Source organism: Belonocnema kinseyi, chromosome 2 (genome assembly GCF_010883055.1).
Source record: "Belonocnema kinseyi isolate 2016_QV_RU_SX_M_011 chromosome 2, B_treatae_v1, whole genome shotgun sequence".
Classification (NCBI taxonomy): Eukaryota; Metazoa; Arthropoda; class Insecta; order Hymenoptera; family Cynipidae; genus Belonocnema; species Belonocnema kinseyi.
The window spans coordinates 36,642,008-36,662,178 of NC_046658.1; the positions used below are offsets into that span (position 1 = coordinate 36,642,008).

A 20,171-nucleotide genomic window follows, 5' to 3' on the forward strand; every position below is an offset into this window, starting at 1 on the left:
AGGGGGTTTTAAGATCACTAATCACGTATCCGAAATCAGGTGTGCAAAATTAAAAATGGCGGATCCAACAAGGCGCCAAAAAATACTGAAACATTCCGATTTTCAACAAAATTCACACAGGGGCATTTTTGGAGCCGTTAATGGCAAATCTGAGATCAGATTTTCAAAATTCTTGATGGCGAGTCCAATATGATTGCCAAAAAAGATTTAAATTTAAAATAAAACTGATTCATTTTTTTATTTATTTTCAAGTTTAATGTTATTTTGGTGGGAATGAGGATTCATGCCTTTTTCCAGAGTAAATGTCGCAGTCCAATAATTATAATTATTATTAGATAAGCATAATTATCTTTCAGGATTACATATTGCGTAGATTCACTCCTCCTATGTGCGAATTTGTATGAAACTCTGGATTTTTCGGTAAGTTTGGCAGTAGTATTAAGTCCGTCATCTTGAATTTTGATCTGTCATTTTGAATTTTCAGAATGTGAACATGGTTTATTGATCAGTGGCTCCAGAAACCCCCCACGTCCGAATTTTTATGAATATTGGAATCTTTAAGTAATCTTCAGCCGCCATATTGGCTCCTTCATGTAGAATTTTGAACATCTTGTTTCGAAATCGTGATTAGCCACTCCAAAAACCCATATACACAATCATGTATTAGAATCTATTTAAAAATCTTGCTCCCCATACGGAAAATCAGGAATAGCACAAAAGTTGGGGTTTCAGCATCCATTTTGGACATCGCCATCTTGAATTTCAGAAAACTAACTTGTATATTTGAAAAATAGGTTGCATGGACGCAATAATTTCACTTTTTAGAGGTATATCTTCACAAATTCGAGATGAAAATAATTAAATAAAGATTGTATGCAATGCAAAAAATCGTATTTTTTGTTAAATAAACGAAAATAATTATTTTAGATTGAATTTTGTTACAATTCTGATGACGAATCTTGAAAGTTCGATTCGGTAGCAGAAAATCTCACTAAAAAAGTGCTGAAAAAACGGACGTTAGGTCCTCAACGACTTATTCCAAATTATAAATTAAAATGTGCAACATTAACTTGCAAAATCTTCGGAGTACGTTAATGCAGAGGTGACAAAAAGGCTCTATTAGAACGGTCATTTTGGGTTCCTTTTCAACAAAAAATATTCCTTTTTGTTGCAGCTCTTTTTGAAATAAAAATCTGTTCTAATAGAATCCCCAGTTTTTTCTGTAAAAATAATTGCCATTCCATTCTTTCAAACATTTAAATATAGAAGAAATACTAACCTTAAAAACAAAATGAATCAGTCTAGTTCAACTATATGTACAGTAACCCGATTTAATTTCTCCCTCTCCGGTTCGAAGTTATAGACGTATTGGTATATACCGCATTCTGGTAAACATTCTTCACAAAATTTGTAAAATGCAACATTTTCATATGATGACGAGGTTTTCAGAGCACCCAACGTAAAAAATAGTTATTTTGAGAAAAAATTGTGTAAAATTTTTGCGTCAAACAAAAAAAAAAGAAGAAGAAAGAAAGAAAAATCCACAAACGTATCATTCTTTGATATTAATTATGCAATTTAAAGTTTTTTTTGGCGAAAGATGCTTTGATAAATTACCATGAAATATTAATCAAATTTAACTCAACTTCAATCCAACGACTAAATATTAAGAATACATTTCAATCCTAAAATGCGAACTATAATAAAGTATAATAAAAGACTTATTCTTATGAATATAAATTATTTAAAAATTACTAATTGAGATAAAATTCCCATGAATTCTTTATTGTCCATTTTATTTCTTTTAAGTGCATACTCTTCGTGACTACGTGGCCAAACTAGTCTCCGGTTATGAGCATTTTTTTGGTGTTCACTGTGTCCACACGGATTGAGATATTGTGTTTAAAATTTGACAGATTAAACAGAAAGCACTAAAGAACGTTTGTATACATAATTTTGTTTATAATTTCAAAGAAAGTTTATTCATAAATTGATGAAATAGGATATTACTATTCGAATTATAGCACTTACAGATAATTTTTGGTTTGATGCTTTTCGGATTTTTTGGTTCGGGTATATTAAGCACTGGCACCAATTTTGGACTAAATCGTCTAAACCTTGAAAAAATTAATGTAAGCAATAAAATTTGCACATTAACTATGTCAATTAACAAATAAGTATCTGCATACACGTAACCTATCATTATTTTTGGAGAATTTTTAGCGATTTCTAGCGAAGAGAAAAATAAACTTTGAACGTCGATAGAGTCGAGATGACGTGACTAAGTTCATTCATAAAATTTGTATGTGAAGAATGAAAATTTTTTCATTGTTTTCGGTCCTCACTACGTCCACACGGATTGAGATGTCGTGTTCAGGATTTAGGAAGTTATACCGAAAGGACTAAGGAACGTTTGTATATATCAAAATGTTTCTAATTACGAAGAAAGTTTTCTAGTGAAATACTATGGGAATAGGAAAAAAACTTTTAACGTCGATAAAGTAGATGTCTGGATTTAAAAAAATCGAGGAACATCTTAGAATGTGATACTCGAAAATCCGTCCAAGTCCCATCTTGAGAAATGTTCATCTTCAGAAAATAATTACAATTTTCTAATGGTTATATATTCTTGTGGATTTTTTGTACTGCTGTGAAACAATTTTAAGTTATACCAAACCAATAATAATAAAATTTCGCCCGGGGGCGAAAGATAAGGTGAGTCCGACGCTGAGCCCCGCCGGTTCGTTCACTGTCAACAATAGTTATCAACTGATTGATCAACGTCAAAAATAAGACGTCAAGAATTATAAAAGTTGGTCGGACAACTCCGAAGAGTAAATTTGATCAAATTTCTGGTGTTGCTATGTTTCCAATTTGAAATTTATCTTTTATTTTTAAGACAAAAAAAATTGAAAATTATTGTACACAAAAATTTCATGAACGAACTTACTATCGGCGAGAAAAACTATAGACATCTGCATTTGAAGCTTAACCAGGCTGGGTCGACTCCCATGGGCGCGTGTGCTCACATATACTTTTGTTGTTATCCACCTCCTTGTAGATGGCTCTACTGTAGCGACATAAGTGGGGGTAATATTTTCTTAAAATATCTTGGCGCCGCCATTCTAGTGTTCGTTGAGGTTATAGTTTTGTCAACAAACTTCAAATTTTCCTAAGTTCAAAAAAGTTGTGTCTCGCCGTATGAAGTGAAATCAGGACATTGGAAAATAAACAAAGTTAAAGTAAATTGAAATGTTTTTGCTGTGCCAGGATGTCACTGATTTCACTTCTCTATTATAATTCGAATAAATAAAATGTTGAAAAAATGTTACATTTCATGTGTTATGTAATTCTTCATTTATTGAAGAATTATTTCAAAATTGTACAAATTTATGCCGAAAAATGGTACAGGAAACAGTATTTACACATTTTTCGTCTTAAATTTGTGTAATTTTGAATTCATTCGTTTATTTTCTCCAGTTTTAATGCGTGCAACACATTCAAATAATATACATATTTACGTGCACGAACACATGGATACGCTTTAGTTTGCCACCTCCTTGTAGATTGCGCAAGTGTCGCTATACGTGGTCAAACGCGCCCATGGGAGTCGACCCAGCCTCAGCTTAAAAACTCAGTCAAAAAAAATTCTAGCGCAACAAAAAAACAGTCGTATAAAAGCTGAAAGTGTTGTACGTAAATGAGCTTGAAGATTTTTCTGTAAAAAAATTTTGCTCTTAATAGACTGAAAAATGTAAAAAAAGTAAATTTTTTCGGGTACATTTAAGAACAGTCAAGTTTAGAGCATTATTTCTTATACAAGGGGCGATGGGAAAAATTTGAAAAAATTCATGAGTATGAGGAAAACTGTTGTGGACCAGTTGTAGTTGAGAGATTAAAAAAATAAAAATTGTTGCTTAAAAGTACAAAAATGTGCAACTATATTATCTTCAGTTCTAATACAGATATTAAAGCGATTTAAATTGCAAACTGTAATGTATAGGCTCTGTATTTATTTTCAGTCGCCCGTAAGGATGTGTTAGTCTTATTTTTTGTGAAAATCGCAAATATTTTAGACATTTTTTTTTGGAAAACAAGTGACAGAAAGCAAGGAGGGCCCTTTTTTTTACTGCTGACCGCTGGTCCCTTTCTTTGACCCGTGGCCAGGTGGCATCCAAGCATTCAGAACTAGGGGCAGAAGAATGGCACCAGCGGTCGGCAGTAAAACAAAAAAGCCCCCCCCTCCCTGCTGGGGTGGGGTCACTTGTTTTCCAACAAAAAAAAATGTTTAAAAATATCGCGATTTTCACAAAAAAGAAGACTAACACATCCTTCTGGGTGATTGAAAATAAATACAGAGCCTATCAATTACAGTTTGCAGTTTCAATCGCTATAATATCTGTATTAGAACTGAAGATAATATGGTTGCACATTCTTGTGCTTTTAAGCAACAATTTTTATAATTTTTTTAATTTCTTAACTGCAACTGGTTCACAACAGTTTTCCTCATACTCATGAATTTTTTCAAATTTTTCCGATCGCCCCTTGTATAAGAAACAATGCTCTAAACTTGACTGTTCTTAAATATACCCAAAAATCCTTACTTTTTTTACGTTTTTCAGTCTGCTAAGCACAAACATTTTTTTACATAAACGTCTTCAAGCTCATTATCGTAGAACACTTTCAGCTTTTACATGACTGTTTTTTTTTGTTGCGCTAGCGTTTTTTTTTTTGACTGAGTTGTTAAGCTTCAAATTCAGATGCCTATAGTTTTCTCGCTGATAGTAGTCACGTGATCTCGACTTTATCGACGTTCAAAGTTTCTTTTTTCTCATCTAGAAATCGCTAAAAATGCTCCAAAAATAATGATAGGTTACGTGTATGCAGATACTTATTTGTTGATTGGCAACGAATGTGCAAGTTTTATTGCTTAGATTAATTTTATTTAAGGTTTAAACGATTTAGTCCAAAATTGGTGTCAGTGCTCAACATACGCGAACCAAAAAATCCGAAATGCATCAAACCAAAAATTATCTGCAAAGTGCTATAACTCGAATGGTAATATCCTATTTCATCGATTTATAAAAAAAACTTTCTTTAAAACTGTAAATATATTGATGTATACAAACGTTCTTTTGTGCTTTTTATTCAATCTGTCAAATTTTGAACACAATATCTCAATCCGTGTGGACACAGTGAACACTAAAAAAATGCTCATAACCAGGAACTAGTTTGGTCACGTGGTCACGAAGAGCATGCCTTTAAATCTGTCCTCTAATTAAAGTCGTGTCATTTATATCGAAGATCAGGGGTATCTAATTATAATAAGAGTGAATAAATAAAATAAGTTTCTGAAGAAAGTGGTATAATATTATTACATTATCATTAATATTGTCAATCGCATCAAATATACATCTTACAGTTTTAAAATACGTTGAAAAAGTTCAAACGCTTTGTGAAAAATATATCTTTTGCTTACGTTACCTCTGCTATAAAGGAGAATCATTTTCTTATATTCACTAAAGAAATTATATTGTGCCAGTTACACCGGTTTATAAAGTAAAAAACATCTAGTTCATTACAGGGAAAAAATGGTCCAACGTCTTTAAATAATTAGAATAATTAATTATCTGTAAATTATCTTAATCTCAAGTACGCATACATAACAATTTTCAGACTTTCACCATTCTTCTCGTAAAGAATGATACAGCCTTTATGTGATTCTTTTTTGTTTCTCTGTAACAAGTTTTTCCAAATATTATTATTACACATTATTTTACGAATTCCTCCTGATTTCGCAAAGCCCCATCATCCTATTCTTCAAAAATATTTCTCATATGAATACTCATAGTATACTTTAGTCAACATATTTTAAAGAGTTTTCTGCAGAATTTTGTGTTGTACACTGTTAAAAATTTCTGTTGGAAACTTCCACTACATGTATTAGAAGTTTATTTCCGAAACGTAAGGTAACACTGCAATACACAATGTTGTAGTTTCCAAATTCTGGCATTGGTATGCTACCTTACATGTTTTGGAATTTTACAATACAAGTCTACTAGCTGGATATCTCGACGCCTGTTGAAGAGAAAAATTAGAACAACAAATTTAAATCATTTCTGAGAACACTTGTTCCTGGCAAACAAATTTCTGCCCGCGTGAAAAAAGTTTGCACCAGATCGAGCACCAGGTAGTATAATACGTATTCTACGAGAAATTTAAAAAAATTGAAATTTGGTGAATAATGAAAACAATTCCAAATGGTCAGTCGACGACTCGGGTGCACCAGGTCGCGACCCATGTATCTTAGCACGTATTCTACGAGAACTTTTTCAAAATTTAGATTTTTTCAACAGCCAAAATTACTAAACATTATGTGTCGACGATCCGGGTGCTCCACGTCGAACACAAGGTAGTTTAAAACGTTTTCTACGAGAACTTTAATCAAATTTAAATTTCGTTAATAATGAAAACAATTCCAAATGGTGATTCGACGACCCGGGAGCACCAGGTCGCGCCCCAGGTATCTTAGCACGTATTCTATGAGAACTTTTTCAACATTTAGATTGTTTCAACAGCTAAAATTGCTAAAAAATTGTGAGTCGACGATCCGGGTGTACCAGATCAAGCACCAGGTAGTATAATACATCTTCTACGAGAACCTTTTTAAGAATTTAAATTTCGTCAATAATGAAAACAATTCTAAATGGTCAGTCGATGACTCGGGTGCAGCAGGTCGCTCCTCGGCTAGTTTAGCACGTATTCTACAAGAACTTTTACAAAATTTAGATCATTCCAACAGCCAAAATTACTAAAAATTAGAGTCGACCTGGGGCGCGACCTGGTGCACCCGGATTGTCGTCTAACTATTTGGATTTTTGATCATTATTCACAAACTTTAAATTTTTTTGAAGTTCTCTTAGAATACGTATTGTACTACCTGGTGCTCGATCCGATGTACCCGGATCGTCGACTCACAATTTTTAGTAATTTTGGCTGTTGGAACAATCTAAATTCTCAATGAGTTCTCGTAGAATACGTGCTAAACTATCTAGGGCGCGACCTGGTGCACCCGTGTCGTCGACTAGCCATTTGGAACTGTTTTCATTATTCACAAAATATAAATTTAAAAAATTTCTCGTAGAATACGCATTAAATTACCAAGTGCTCAACCCGGTGCACCCGGATCGTCGGCTCACAATTTTTAGTAATTTTGTCTGTCTGAACAATCTAAATTTTGAAAAAATTCTCGTCGAATACGTATTAAACTACGTGGTGCTCGAGTTAGTGCACCTGGATCGTCGACTCACAATTTTTAGTTTTTTGGCTGTTGAAACAACCTACATTTTAAAAAAGTTCTCGTAGAATACGTGTTATAATACTTAGGGCGGACCTGGTGCACCTGAGTCGTCGACTAACTATTTGGAACTGTTTTCATTATTCACGAAATTTAAATTTTTGTAAAATTCTCGTTGAATACGTATTAAACTACCTGGTGCTCGACCCGGTCATTCCAATACCATGGTTGCAATTTTACCTTACGCTTGTATTGTAGAATTGTGGTAGATGTGTAGTGGAACTCCAAACATTTTTAACAGTGTAGGTAAAGTACACATTTAACTTCAGTTCAAGAAAATCTTTTACTATCAATGCGAGAATATTTTCATACACACACGCACGAATATATATATATATATATATATATAGCTCACAAAAACAAAGCACGGCTAATGGAGTGTAATTATTAATAAACCACTTACCGCCAATTTTTTACTGTAAATTAATGGCGGACACTTTATAAAAATATAAGCGTACTTAATTTCACACCAAGAATTGTCAGCTCATGATTGATCAAAATATTGGAAAGCTTACATATTTGTATGTATTTTCTGATATCCAAAGGGTTAAAAACAATTAAAAACATGATTTAAGAGGTTTGTAACGATTTTGTATGTAAACAAATAATCTGACTTGGCTAAAATCTAACATCTCATTCCGCTACAAAAATGATCAGAAAATAAAGGTGTAGCGGTTGGTACCTAATGTCCTTGCACAGAAAAAGTCCAAATGGGAAGTTTTCTGCACGGAAAAAATGTGTTCATTAACTTTTTCACGGCTGAGTATTCTAGTCTCAGGAATGAACGACATTGTCTTTATGTTTTCGAATCTGTTTAAATGTAAAGTCTATAATGCTAAGACTACAAATTTATCGATCAAGTTACTTTAGATAAACTTCCTCTATTTTAAGTATTGAGAAGTTCAAGAAAAATTTAGACGGTCGAAGGATAAGAGAAAAAAGAGCATTCATGTTTATCTAAGATCAGCTGATTTTTATTGCGTAAAATTAAATGGTTTTCTCATAAATTCAAACATACCAAAAAATGCGACTGAGCGGACCTTGTGGACTCTGTGAAAGATCTTCTTTTCTTTTGCCATTGTTTTGACAAAAATATAAGATTAACATTAATGCACTGGGACCTGGAATTAGTAACCTCGGATTGACTAGAACAGATTTCCCCGCAGATATCTGGTGATAGCGGGGCCCGCGGGGTCGAGAGAAGCTTGCTAAACCATGCGTGAACACCAGCAGCGTTGTGACAAAGGGACTGTTTACGTTTGGAGGCCCTGGAAATAGCATCAAGGCCCATGCGAGCTATGATCGAAAACGTAATTCAATCCCGATTTCAATGTAGTATTGAATATGTAAATATTGAAAAATGTGAAGGATCCACATAAACATACATCCAATCAATTGAACGGCTAGATAATGGAATCTACGCCTGCATAAGCGAGACATTGATGCTTTCACTTCTCCTCAATTGCAAACAATTGCAGTGACCCTTCTGGTGATAACAACAATAATTTCTGTCAACAATTGTTGCACAACAGTTATATCCGCACAATTGAGTATTGAAGCTTTCACTTTACACGTTTCATGTAATTGTTTCATTCACTTTTTGCGTTCATCTGTGTTTCGATATGCGTTTACAAATTTTATTTGCAAAGTTATATTAGTCTAAAAATATTGGTGCAACTACACTTACTGCTGCGGAGAGAGGGAGGATGAGAAATTGAGAATCTCTGCGTATGAGAATTCTTACCTGAAAAAGATTAAGGGAAAATTTGATTAGTTCTAGAATTAGACATTACTGGAATTTAGCATCATCATACTTACGAATGAATATTTACTGGTATTATAATCAAATAATTCACAAAAACAAAAAATTGGTTTAAAAAAATTTTTTTGCAGTAAGACTCGCTTATGAATTCGTCCTTAAAATTGTTTTTTTATATTTTTTTAAAGCAAAAACAAAACAAAAACTTCAAGCAGAAAGACGTACATGAATCTGACCCTACGTACATCATCTCGCAACCGCGAATCTTGATTTTTCAAGTTGAATTTCTTAAAATTGCACACTTTCAAAATGAGTTTGTAACAACATTGGTGACAAGGGCCTTCTTAAAGGAAGAGAATGTATACAGATATTCGTATGAGAAATATGGCCTTTTGATTTGTCAATTCCCTTGTCTGCCACTATTTCTTCCTTCCAGTAGACAACCTCTTTTCTCTAGAAGCTGTTATTAATTCTTGGGGCAAGTTCTTGTCATTTGATTTTTGATTTTGTTACTTGAAGGTCTCTTTACCCTACCTACAAAGTTCGTACTTCGTGAAGTCCAAATTAATACTGACGTTTGTTAGACTAAAATAAGAAAGTCTTTAAGGTAAAGTGGCAAATCTTGCCACAAAATAGCCCATATTTAAAGAAACATTTTCACCTTTGACTAATTTAATAAAATTTCTACCTTTTATAGCCAGTGAGCTAAAATATTGCTCGGCTTACTATTTAATTACGAGAAATACTTTTTCCAAAGAAATTTACTTTTATAATTATGACCAATAACATTAACATAATATCTCATTTGACCTGTACATATAGAGTCTAAGAATAAATTCTACCTACAATATTTTAAAATAAACATGAATTTTAAATCTTGACATTTTTAGAGCTTCTGAATTATTTTGAATATGTAATGAAAATTTCTTCGCAATACCAAGCTCGAGTTGCTCATCCTTTCCTTTTATGCGGATAAAGAAGCTCGAGAAAGTAAATTAGTAGGAGGGATTTCTTATTAATATTTATATAATATATTATTATATAATAATAAATAATTATGCGTAAATTGATATTCTTTTTATTTAAAAATAGCAAATGTGCTTGTTAGCAGATCATTTTTTCTAATAAAATTGTTGATGATAATTTTTACTCTGTTGTGTTGGAACAACTCTTTCGCTAGCTGCGAATGTACGTGTACCAAAGCAAGGTAGTTTAACCGTTTTCATTTCATAGATGATCGCAAATAGTTTTCAATCTACGCAAAGCTGAGAATGATCTTTCAGCATTACATGAAGATGCCGGTACGGTTAATAAGATTCTTATTAGTCTCATACACTCTGGAATTGAATCGGCTAAGTTGGGATTGTCTTTTAAATAATCGACAACGTCCTGCAAGGTCTTAATTTTCACATTTTTTAGCGGTATTTGGTGGAAAAATATATTTTGATGAAGAGATGTCGCGTGATCTTCGAATTTCTCTAGGAGTTTCGAAGTTTCGCCCTCGAATCTACCTTTCATTGCCACAATAACTTGGCCAATCAACTCGTAGAAAATTGTTTGATAATACTCTTTTGGACTCGAAAAAGCATGAGCATTGCTCAGCACAGGATCGATTTTGGAAGATTTTCTATCCTGGCGAGGAATCTCCGGGTCGGGTAGATGTAGGGAAAACGAACCTTCGACAGCTTTCGTTCAAACATTTTCAAAACCTGAACTTCGAACTTTTTCTAGGTGTTCTCTGACGATGCGGATTTTCTCATTTGCTTCACTAATACTGAGCTCGCATTTTTGCAGTTTAGCATTCAAAACCTCAATTCTTTTTCTGAAATAAAGATTACAATGTTCATGAAGACGTATAGAACTCGAAACTGTCCATACTTTTAAAAACCCCAGCTGCTTTAGCACACGCAGATATATCTGACTCGCGCTCGTCGCGCTTTTCTTCGAAAAAGTTTAGGCAAGCATTATACACCGTTTTATTGTGCATTCTTTTTGGCGATTTAGTGCGAAGCAGACACCTTGTTGGGCAAAACGGCATTAAACCTGGGCTACAATCTGTAAGCAGTTCTTCAAATTGCGTTAATCTTTTCGAAGAATCGCGAATAAAATTGATCGCTTCTTTGAGAATGCCGAGAAAGTTGTTCACAGGTAGAACACATAACATGGCATCTCGAACAACTAGGCTTACTATGTGAAGCCGGCAATGAATATACAGTGCTGTTGGTTCATCTTCCCGTATTCGCTTGTGAAGATCGAAAATATCACCGGCCATATTGACAGCTCCATCGAATCATTGTCCATGTAATTTCGAAATATCCCATTCCAGCCGAATCATAACATCCTTGATAATTTGATACAGAGTTGCTGATTTTGTATTTTTCGTTTCGTAAAAGCTTAGAAAATCCTGTTCAATAATGAAGTATTTAGAAACGGTTCTAACTGAAAAATAATGTTACTCTTTACGAGATGCATCGAAAGTTTCATCTGCAATGATCGCGAGAAATTGTGCACTCCTGATTTTTGCCAGTAATCTTGAAAAAACTTCCCGAGACATCGTTTGAGAAATTTCATCTACATCACAATATTGGAAGAAAAGTTTGCTGTGCTAACTAAATATTTTCCCCATATAACAACGACAATTTCAACTTAATACTTTAAACCAAATACTGTACTGAAAAAATCTGTAAAATGAATACGAAACTGGTGAAAAAAATTAGTAAATACAGAAATTCCTTCTGAATTCCCAGGTGATTGGTGATTGTTGCAGTGATTGGTCACAGGAATGCTTACATTTTCGGCAGAGAGCAGGCATGAAGTTTTAATCATTATCTAGTGACAACTTTGAATTAAATTTCCTAACCTATCAAAAAAACTTTGGTTTTTGATATTTTTTTAAATTTCTCAAAAGTATATGACTTTTCAAATCCTTATCGAAATGGAAAATTTTAGTTAGATAATTTGCAATTCTTCTGCCCATCTATAAGAAACTTTGACAAATATTTCATAAATTTGAAGAAAACAGATTTTCACATGTTCAAAATGCTCCAAATTTTCTAATTTTTGTTGAAAATATCTGGTTAAGAAGTTAACCTTAATTTTGCGGACATTAAAAAGTGTATCAAACGCTGACTCTGTTGGACATATCCTACAAAATTTAACGTGGCTACAAGATTCCGGTAACCATACATCCAGGCATACAGACACGGAAAATGTTTTATGATTGTCGGGCTCTATGAGTATCCAAACGTAAAGATCCGTTAAAAACCAGAGATAAAAATTTGTAGCAGTACATTAAACTCTCATGAATGAGAATGTAAACATTGATTTGCGAACTTTACAATCCACACGTGTAATAAAATTCTACAGAATCTTTCAATGTAGAACGTTTCAGGGAGAAACAATGTGACTTCCGCTGAATATGTGACGTATTGGCGAACCTCAATTTATTTTCTGAATTGTTGCGGTGTTGATAAAAACAGCGTGTGAATAGATCATCATCACCTCTACTCCATTAGCAATATACCTATAATCGAAGTGTCTAATAATCCTCATGGGTGATTAAGTGTCAGTGACCAATCTTGACGAAATCAATGACACAATTATATCATCAATGGAACCGCAGCAATTACTAGATCGAAGATAAGGTGGGCGCGCGCCAATATATCGACTCATATGTTTACTGTATAGGGCGCAGACGTATCTGGACGTCGAACGTATGTGCACCTTCATATAATGCGTGTTGGTGCGTTTGGTGCGCGTTTACGAAATTCAAACTTGACAGCTCGAGTGGCATGGCTTGGAGATACGTGAACATGACGGATAAAGCATCCAGGGCTTCTATGGAAACGTAAACGCGATCAGCTTAATGCATCCAGACTCTAAAGTTTACCATGTCCTGCACGGTGAAAAGTTTTCGTACAGCTGTTTCTTTGAGGACTCAATACGTTCTATTAATTTTAATTATGCCAGAGCTAAAAAAATTTCTATTTAATGAGTTGTTTTCTGGCAATATTCTATCTAGATTTAACCCAAATTGAAGCCGAATCTGAAGCTATGTTTTCACCGTATCATAACAACTTATAAGTATAAATCGTTAAAATTGCCTTTTCGAATTGAAAGGACTTGAAGTTGTAACAAAAAAGTTGGAAAAAGTGCAATATTCTTTGTGTTAACAAAATATTATATATTACATATTTATTTAATTTTCATTTTTATTTGCCTACAAATAAGATGTTTTCAAATTTGTCCAACTTTTTGCTTGCAATTTTTTTTTGCAATTCAGTAAGAAAATTTTTACGCTGTGTATTAATAAGCTGTTGCGACACGCTGAAAAATAGCTTCGGAATGAACCCAAGAACATCGCAAAATGTTGATTATTTTGGAAGCCACTGAACATTTCAGAAAACATTGAAATTTACACTATTTTTCAATATCTACTTTAAAAATAGACAAAATGGCTTCATCCTGGGCTTATTTTATACCGAATGTCAAGAGCAATCTACCCTTTAAAGAGAAATTTTTTTGCTCTGACATAATTAAAATTAAGAGAACTTAATCAGTCATAAAAAAGCAGTGTATGAAAACTTTGTACAGGGCTGCGATATCAGAATTGTGGTATATGTTTGCAGTACGTGGAATAATTGCAAAACGATATAAAAATCAGCAATGTATTACGCTATTGGTATGCCAATAAAATTCGCATAAGTCAATTTTGTGGGCAGCCTGTAACATATTATCGAGCAAAACATATAGGTAACGTGGTATATAAGCATTTCCTTTTAAACTTGCTTATATCCGAAGCCGGACCTAAGCATTGCAAAAATGCGTTCAATAAAGTTATCTTAAATAGTTTCGAGTTGCAAATTCTTTTACTTGAAAAGTGAAAGGTTCTTGCACCGGTTCCTGCACGGGATCTCTTGGCAAATCCTGTAATGAAAATTCGTAGAGAAACGTTTGCTATACAGGTTCCTTCGAGGGATGCTGCAAATATGGTCCAGTGTTTCTCCAATAGATTTGTCGAAAATTGCACTAATAAAATCAAAAAATCGTGTAAATCCGCATATAAAGTCCTGCTTTATATCCGGTGTATAAATAGATGTGCACTTCTCGTGTACCGCAATACCTTTTCCCTCCCTATAATTCTCATCGTGGATCAGCTTACAGTGACCGCCCTGGTTCTGTGTTATTTTTAAGGTATGAAGTACTCATAGATGCAGCTGATACAGGCTGCATCTGAAAGTTGGCATATTTAGATGGAACACAGAACATACACAAAGTACACGTTTATAACATATATAATATGGGTCATTATTTCTCAAGTGTAACCACTAGCGCGTATTGAAAAAAAGTTGTTTGTGCGAAGTTTTGATAGCAATGAAAACTTTCTTTTGGGAGTCAAGAACACTCAACTAAAGTGTCATACGAAAAATTCTTTTTGTCACCACATCTTATATATAGCTAAAAATTTCAAGAAACGAAGCACTTCTTCAAATTTGAACAGCAAAAATTATTTTTTTTTAGTTTTAAATTATTAATCAAAATATTTCAAAGCAATCCGGTTTATACCTGTACAGCGATAATTCCGTTAAAATATTTTTTTACCCTCCCTAATTGACTTTGAACTTTCAAACAATCGAAAAAAGTCGATTTTTTCGCTATTTTCTTAGTGTCACTTACATTTCTTGACTATTTGACCATATAATGTGTGCAATACATTAATGGGAATGTATTTTCTATATGTTGCAACAATAATATGTAAGGAATCTTGACATTAAAGTAATTTTTATTGACTGAATTACAAGAAAATATTTAAAAGTAATATATTTCTTTTTATTTGACAATAAAATTAATTTTCGGTGTATAAATTAACAGAAAAAATAGCTCGAAGCAAGTAGGTTTGTGTATGTATACTCTGGGGTACTAGGCGACCTTTCAGAGCTTACAGCCTTACCCGTGCATGCGGGGTTCTACAAGAACGGAGGTACCCTTTCCCTAGCTGCTCTTGGGAACAATGGTGACACCGTCAAACAGTGTCGATCACCCTAGGGCCTAGAGTTCGAGGTGCTGAAAATAATTAAAATAGAAATACAACGAAAATCCGGTGGTACACCCATACTAAGTGGAAAAATCAACTAAAGGATGACTTTCTAGACACCCACGATGCCAGCATTATCCCTGCTCATGGAGGATTTATGGCGCGTATGTACACTATGTGGTGGCAGAAACACCTAGAGCTTTAGCACGTTTCGCATCAGTTATTGCAAAATCAACGTGCCTATCTTTTAAAAATTGATATGTACGCGATGTACTTCCCCAACTGCTGCTTGAACCAGCTGCCCCCTAAGCCCCAAGATCTGGCTGAAATGAATGCCTCCCTTTGTGAAGATATCTTGGAGCAGTACAACCTCTGGATCATCAATTGTTCAGCTTATGGTTCTGCGAGAGCTTTGGAGAATTAGAATTGAAGGCTAAAACTGACAATGGATCAAAAAACCAAAAGGCGTTTACATCAACGGAACTAAACAAGTTTGGTTTGTGATTGACTAAATAAAATCAGGTAGACCTTTTGCGGAAAGGGTTCGAAAATTCGCCAAGAACTTAGGATCTACAATCACACACTGAACAAGTCAGAGCTGCTGACTCGATCCCCATCTTTTTGTCAAAAATCCAAACAAGGCCATAAGAGGTAGTGACTTTTTGAAAAGAGGTGTAAAAAATCTCGAAAACACTGGAGATGAAAGAAAGTACTAAGCATATCATCCACTTCAAGGAGTCTTGCGAATACCTCATAACATCTGAGGAGGAATGGCTATCTATCACTGCCAAAGAGGTAAAAAAACGCTTAGGGTAAGAAGAACTTTTCGGCTGCAGGATCAGGCGGTATTAAGAACTTCTGGTAGAAGAAGTTGACTTCAACACACCAGCATCTGGCCCGCATATTTACCTCATATTTAAACTCTAAAATGCACATTTCGCAGTGACTGGTGTTAGGACGCACTATAATCCCATCGAAAAAAGGCAACTTGTTTAACCAAGAGAATTATAGGATGCTAACTTGTTTAAACACACTGTATAAGATCTTCACAGCTTTCCTAGAACAACAGGATTATTCGAAGAAATGAGCCTGTGTGAAGAGAGATATACGAACAACGTGGCTTGAAAAAGGTGTTGCAGGCTGCATAGAGAACCTTCAAATTGACAGGGTGCGTCTGAAAAGACGCAGCAGCCCATCTGCTCGCCCTATCAATAGCCTAGATGGACTAGCGGAAAACTTTTGATTCAACCTCTCATATACTTATCAGCTGCAGGTTAGGAAGCTTAAGAGTTCATCCACACATAGTGAGAGGCATATAGAGATTGTTCCCCCTTTGAAAAACTAGATTTACTATCTCATCTGGAAAATATCGTTTGACAACGAACAACGTCACCTTCCAAAGGGTTGCCTTTCAGGAACTTGAAGATTTATGCTTCTGATAAAAGCAAACATCAGAGTACTTTAAATATCGTCAAGGAGTACACAAGAGAGATTGTTATAGACTTTGAATTGAACAAATGTGCAACATTCATCTGAAGAAAGGAAAGATTGTTAGCGTTCCCAATGGCCCTGCGATTGTGGATATAAATGTTTTCAGACGTCTTGACACTGGAGATACTTATACACACCTAGGCACACCAAAGCCACCAAAGCACACCAAAGCCGCATTCAGTACGTAACATCAGTGAAGAAGTCTCTCCGATGCAGATACAAGCATCTTATTCGACAGATTTGGTCTTCAAATCTGTCGGCGTTAAACAAGGTATCTCCAAGTAATATGTTTACCGTCCCATTTCTATTCTACTAGTTTGGGGTGGTTCAGTGGACGAAGAAAAAGCTTACGTTCCTTGATATCGCAACCCTTAAACTCATGCATATGCATAAGAGCTTGCATGTCAATTCGCCCGTTCCGCGATTATACATCTCACACCTTCAAGGCGGACGTGGAATTCTGAACCTCCAATTTCTTCATAACCAAATCGTTCTAAGTAGACCTTGCATCGTTGCAAATGGCCGACACTCTTGGCCTGAATTTTCACACCAGAAGTGAGGAAAGTGCATTACTCCATTTAGATTCTTCACTTCTAAAAGCCAAAGTAAAGAAATCACAGATTGAAAAATTCCTCCAAGAACTACTTAACAAGAAAATGCACAGAGACTTTCACAGAAATGTAGAAAAACAGCCCTTGTCAAAAGAGTCAACTTTTGCTTTTTTGAGAACATCAGAGCTTAATTTAAGTACAGAGGGTTCTTTTTCGCATGCCAGGACGATGTCATTTTCACCAAACGATCGCCTAACGATGTGATTCCATCGTGTCTTGTGACCACCCGCATCACGGACATGAGACGTGGGCATAGGTGAGCATTTTGATCGTTGGACTGAATGATCGACTTTTCAGATCATAATAGTCTGATTCGAGATCATGTATGAAGTCAAACCAAGATGGCTGACGTTCTAAAGAGTACTGTAGCTCATATGCAAGCTTTTTATGGTTTCTGATTCTGCAGTGTGCTTGTTAGGAAATATCACCTGTCAAGTGTAGTTGTCATTTGTGTATGGTTAGATACAATTTTTAGGTTATGTCATTATGACACCAACGCCAAGAACTGGCGGACATTTTGTTTAGTCTGACAAATTAACCAAAAAATAAGATCAAATTGATCTGAATAGACAGATCATTATGATCTCGAGAGTCAAATGTTCGTTGGAACAAAATGCTCTGCAACAAAATTGATCCTTTTTTCTGTGCAGATAGCAGCTGCTCCCAGTGCGACAATACAGTGGTTATTTAACCCTTTTCTTTAAACTATGTGCAGGGGTGGAGCAACATATATGGTATGTATGGAGCACTTCATGCATGGGAATATTCTACGTATATTAATTAACAATTTCATTTCTCGAAACGAAAACGAACTGCAGTTTTTGCAATATTATGAATAAAGGATGCTTTTTCCTTCGAATCAATATTTTTCCGTAAAATTTCGAAAATTTTATTTCACTAACCCCAGAGTTCCAACGTGTACGACCGAGCATTACACAATAAAAAACAGGATCAATTTTTTTGCAGAGCATTTTGCTCCAGCGATCATTTGACTCTCGAGATCATGTACGATCAGAAATTATAAAAAGCTTGCATGTGAGCTAAAGAAATCTAAGAACGTCATCCATCTTGATTTGACTTCATACATGATCCCGAATCAGAACATTATGATCTCAGAAGTCGATCATTCACTCCGGCCTATCAAAATGCTCATGAATTCGGTATGATTTTTATTGTATATCAAAATGATATTGATTTCGGTATCATTTTGAACACTTCTTTTTACTGTGTAAACCATCCACTTGTGTATACCACCCACTCACATGTATAAATAGCGAAGCGCACTATTATAGGACATAGAAAGTGATGTTAATTCGCGCGAGTATAATTCGCATTAAAACAACTATCTTGCGAAGTACCATAACTATGGAAGCATAAAGATAGTACCTCAGGCGGCATAGACCCGTTTATTCTCGAGAAGAGGAAAAGGAGTAGAATGAGAAGTGAGAAATTAAAAGGAAAAGTCAAGGATAAAGATATTATGAGAAATCGAATGGCGGAGAATATTAATTTTCTTGATAGGAACTAACGGAATATGTCGCGATTTCGATCTCTACATTAAAGTACCCACTTTCACCATTAAGTCAAGTTTCAAGAGAGCCTTCTTATCATCTTCAAGTCTGCTGGTTCTTTGGTTCATACTTGGAGCAACAAGTTTCAAATATCGGTGTAGTAGCCATTTCCCTGCATAGAGTGGAATATAATAGAATATAATAGTTTTCGAGAGTTTCGTTCTTTTAGACTTTCCGGAGGAAAGAAAGAGAGCTGGGTGCTTTTCAAAACGTTCACTTTATCAGTGAATAATTTCCGCCTGTTCTAGTCCATGTCGGCTTTTCAACTCTTGTTAATTAAAAGGTAGAGACTTTGGCTTTTCCTAAGCTGGGCTTTTCAAAAACTTGAGAAACATGTATTTAATTGAGTGAGCTTTCGCAAGACTGCCTATTGTTTTTATTCAATACAAGGTCAGATTTCTTAATAAGTCAAAGAAATTTTTGATAAAAAGAGAGAGAAATAAGCAGCTGAAAGGCGATGTATATATCTATTACTCGGCGAACTGGGCTTACAGTCAGATGATAAGATGGAAAAGAATGGGAAGAAGAAATCTGCGAGCTGCGCCCACAGGCTTTAATTTGCAACAAGGTAGCTGATATATAAAAAGAAAGTGTACTTTTTTAAAGGAATAAGATAGAAATAATATAATAAAATTTCTCTAGACTTGACTGGAAAAATCTCTCTCTTTTATCTTCCTGAGATTTGAGACAGTTCATTATTTTCCTCCTTGAAGAGTTAAATGCATAATTTGATGCATTTTTAAAAATTTAAGAATATTCACTGTTCCGTGTACTAGTTATTTGTTCTTGCAAAAGAGCATCTATGGCTTTTTCTTAAAGTATGTGATAAATCCCACTGTGTAAATGCCAAACAAGTATCTTTAACTACAGATGTGGCCTGGATCTTACTTTAGAGAACCAAAGAACAATGTTAAATTCTTAGCAGTAAGATTCGATCATTTAAGGAATTTCTCACTTCGATTGAAAATAGAAGAAAAAGGCACTATCGGGTAAGGAAAGGTTTCTTTCATCGATTTTTTTTCGGAGAGAAATAAATCCCAAGGTAAAGGGCATATTCAGGTGAATAGCGATCTTTTCCTTATCTCAAATACATTCCGCATACACAACTTTCGAAATGATGATATTCGGACGATCTAATTTTTTACAGAGGTAGAATCGCAAAAGTAACAACTGGCGCTGAAGATGTTCTCGTTTATAGAAAATGGCGATCGATTTATTCGCCTACTTTCTGATACCTCCTTATTCTAAATGTAAGGTAAACCGGGGGAAGATGCCAGCGTGGGTAAGACGCCACAAAGCCATATCTTGTTTGTTTGTAAATAGATGGCTTGTATAAGTATAGTAGGAA

The 20,171-nt window shown here is 34.8% G+C and overlaps 1 protein-coding gene across 5 annotated transcripts in view; it reads right to left on the bottom strand.

Annotated features, from left to right (window-relative positions):
- The window catches only part of LOC117167645 (connectin), a 526,083-nt gene that overhangs the window by 185,053 nt on the left and 320,859 nt on the right, over nucleotides 1-20,171 (bottom strand). The window contains exon 2 of one of the 5 annotated variants that reach the window (XM_033352724.1): nucleotides 9,045-9,101. The exons of the other annotated variants lie outside the window; for them this stretch is intronic. The gene's annotated coding sequence lies outside the window, so the exon portion shown is untranslated. The remainder of the gene's footprint in view (nucleotides 1-9,044; nucleotides 9,102-20,171) is intronic. 5 annotated transcript variants of the gene reach the window in all.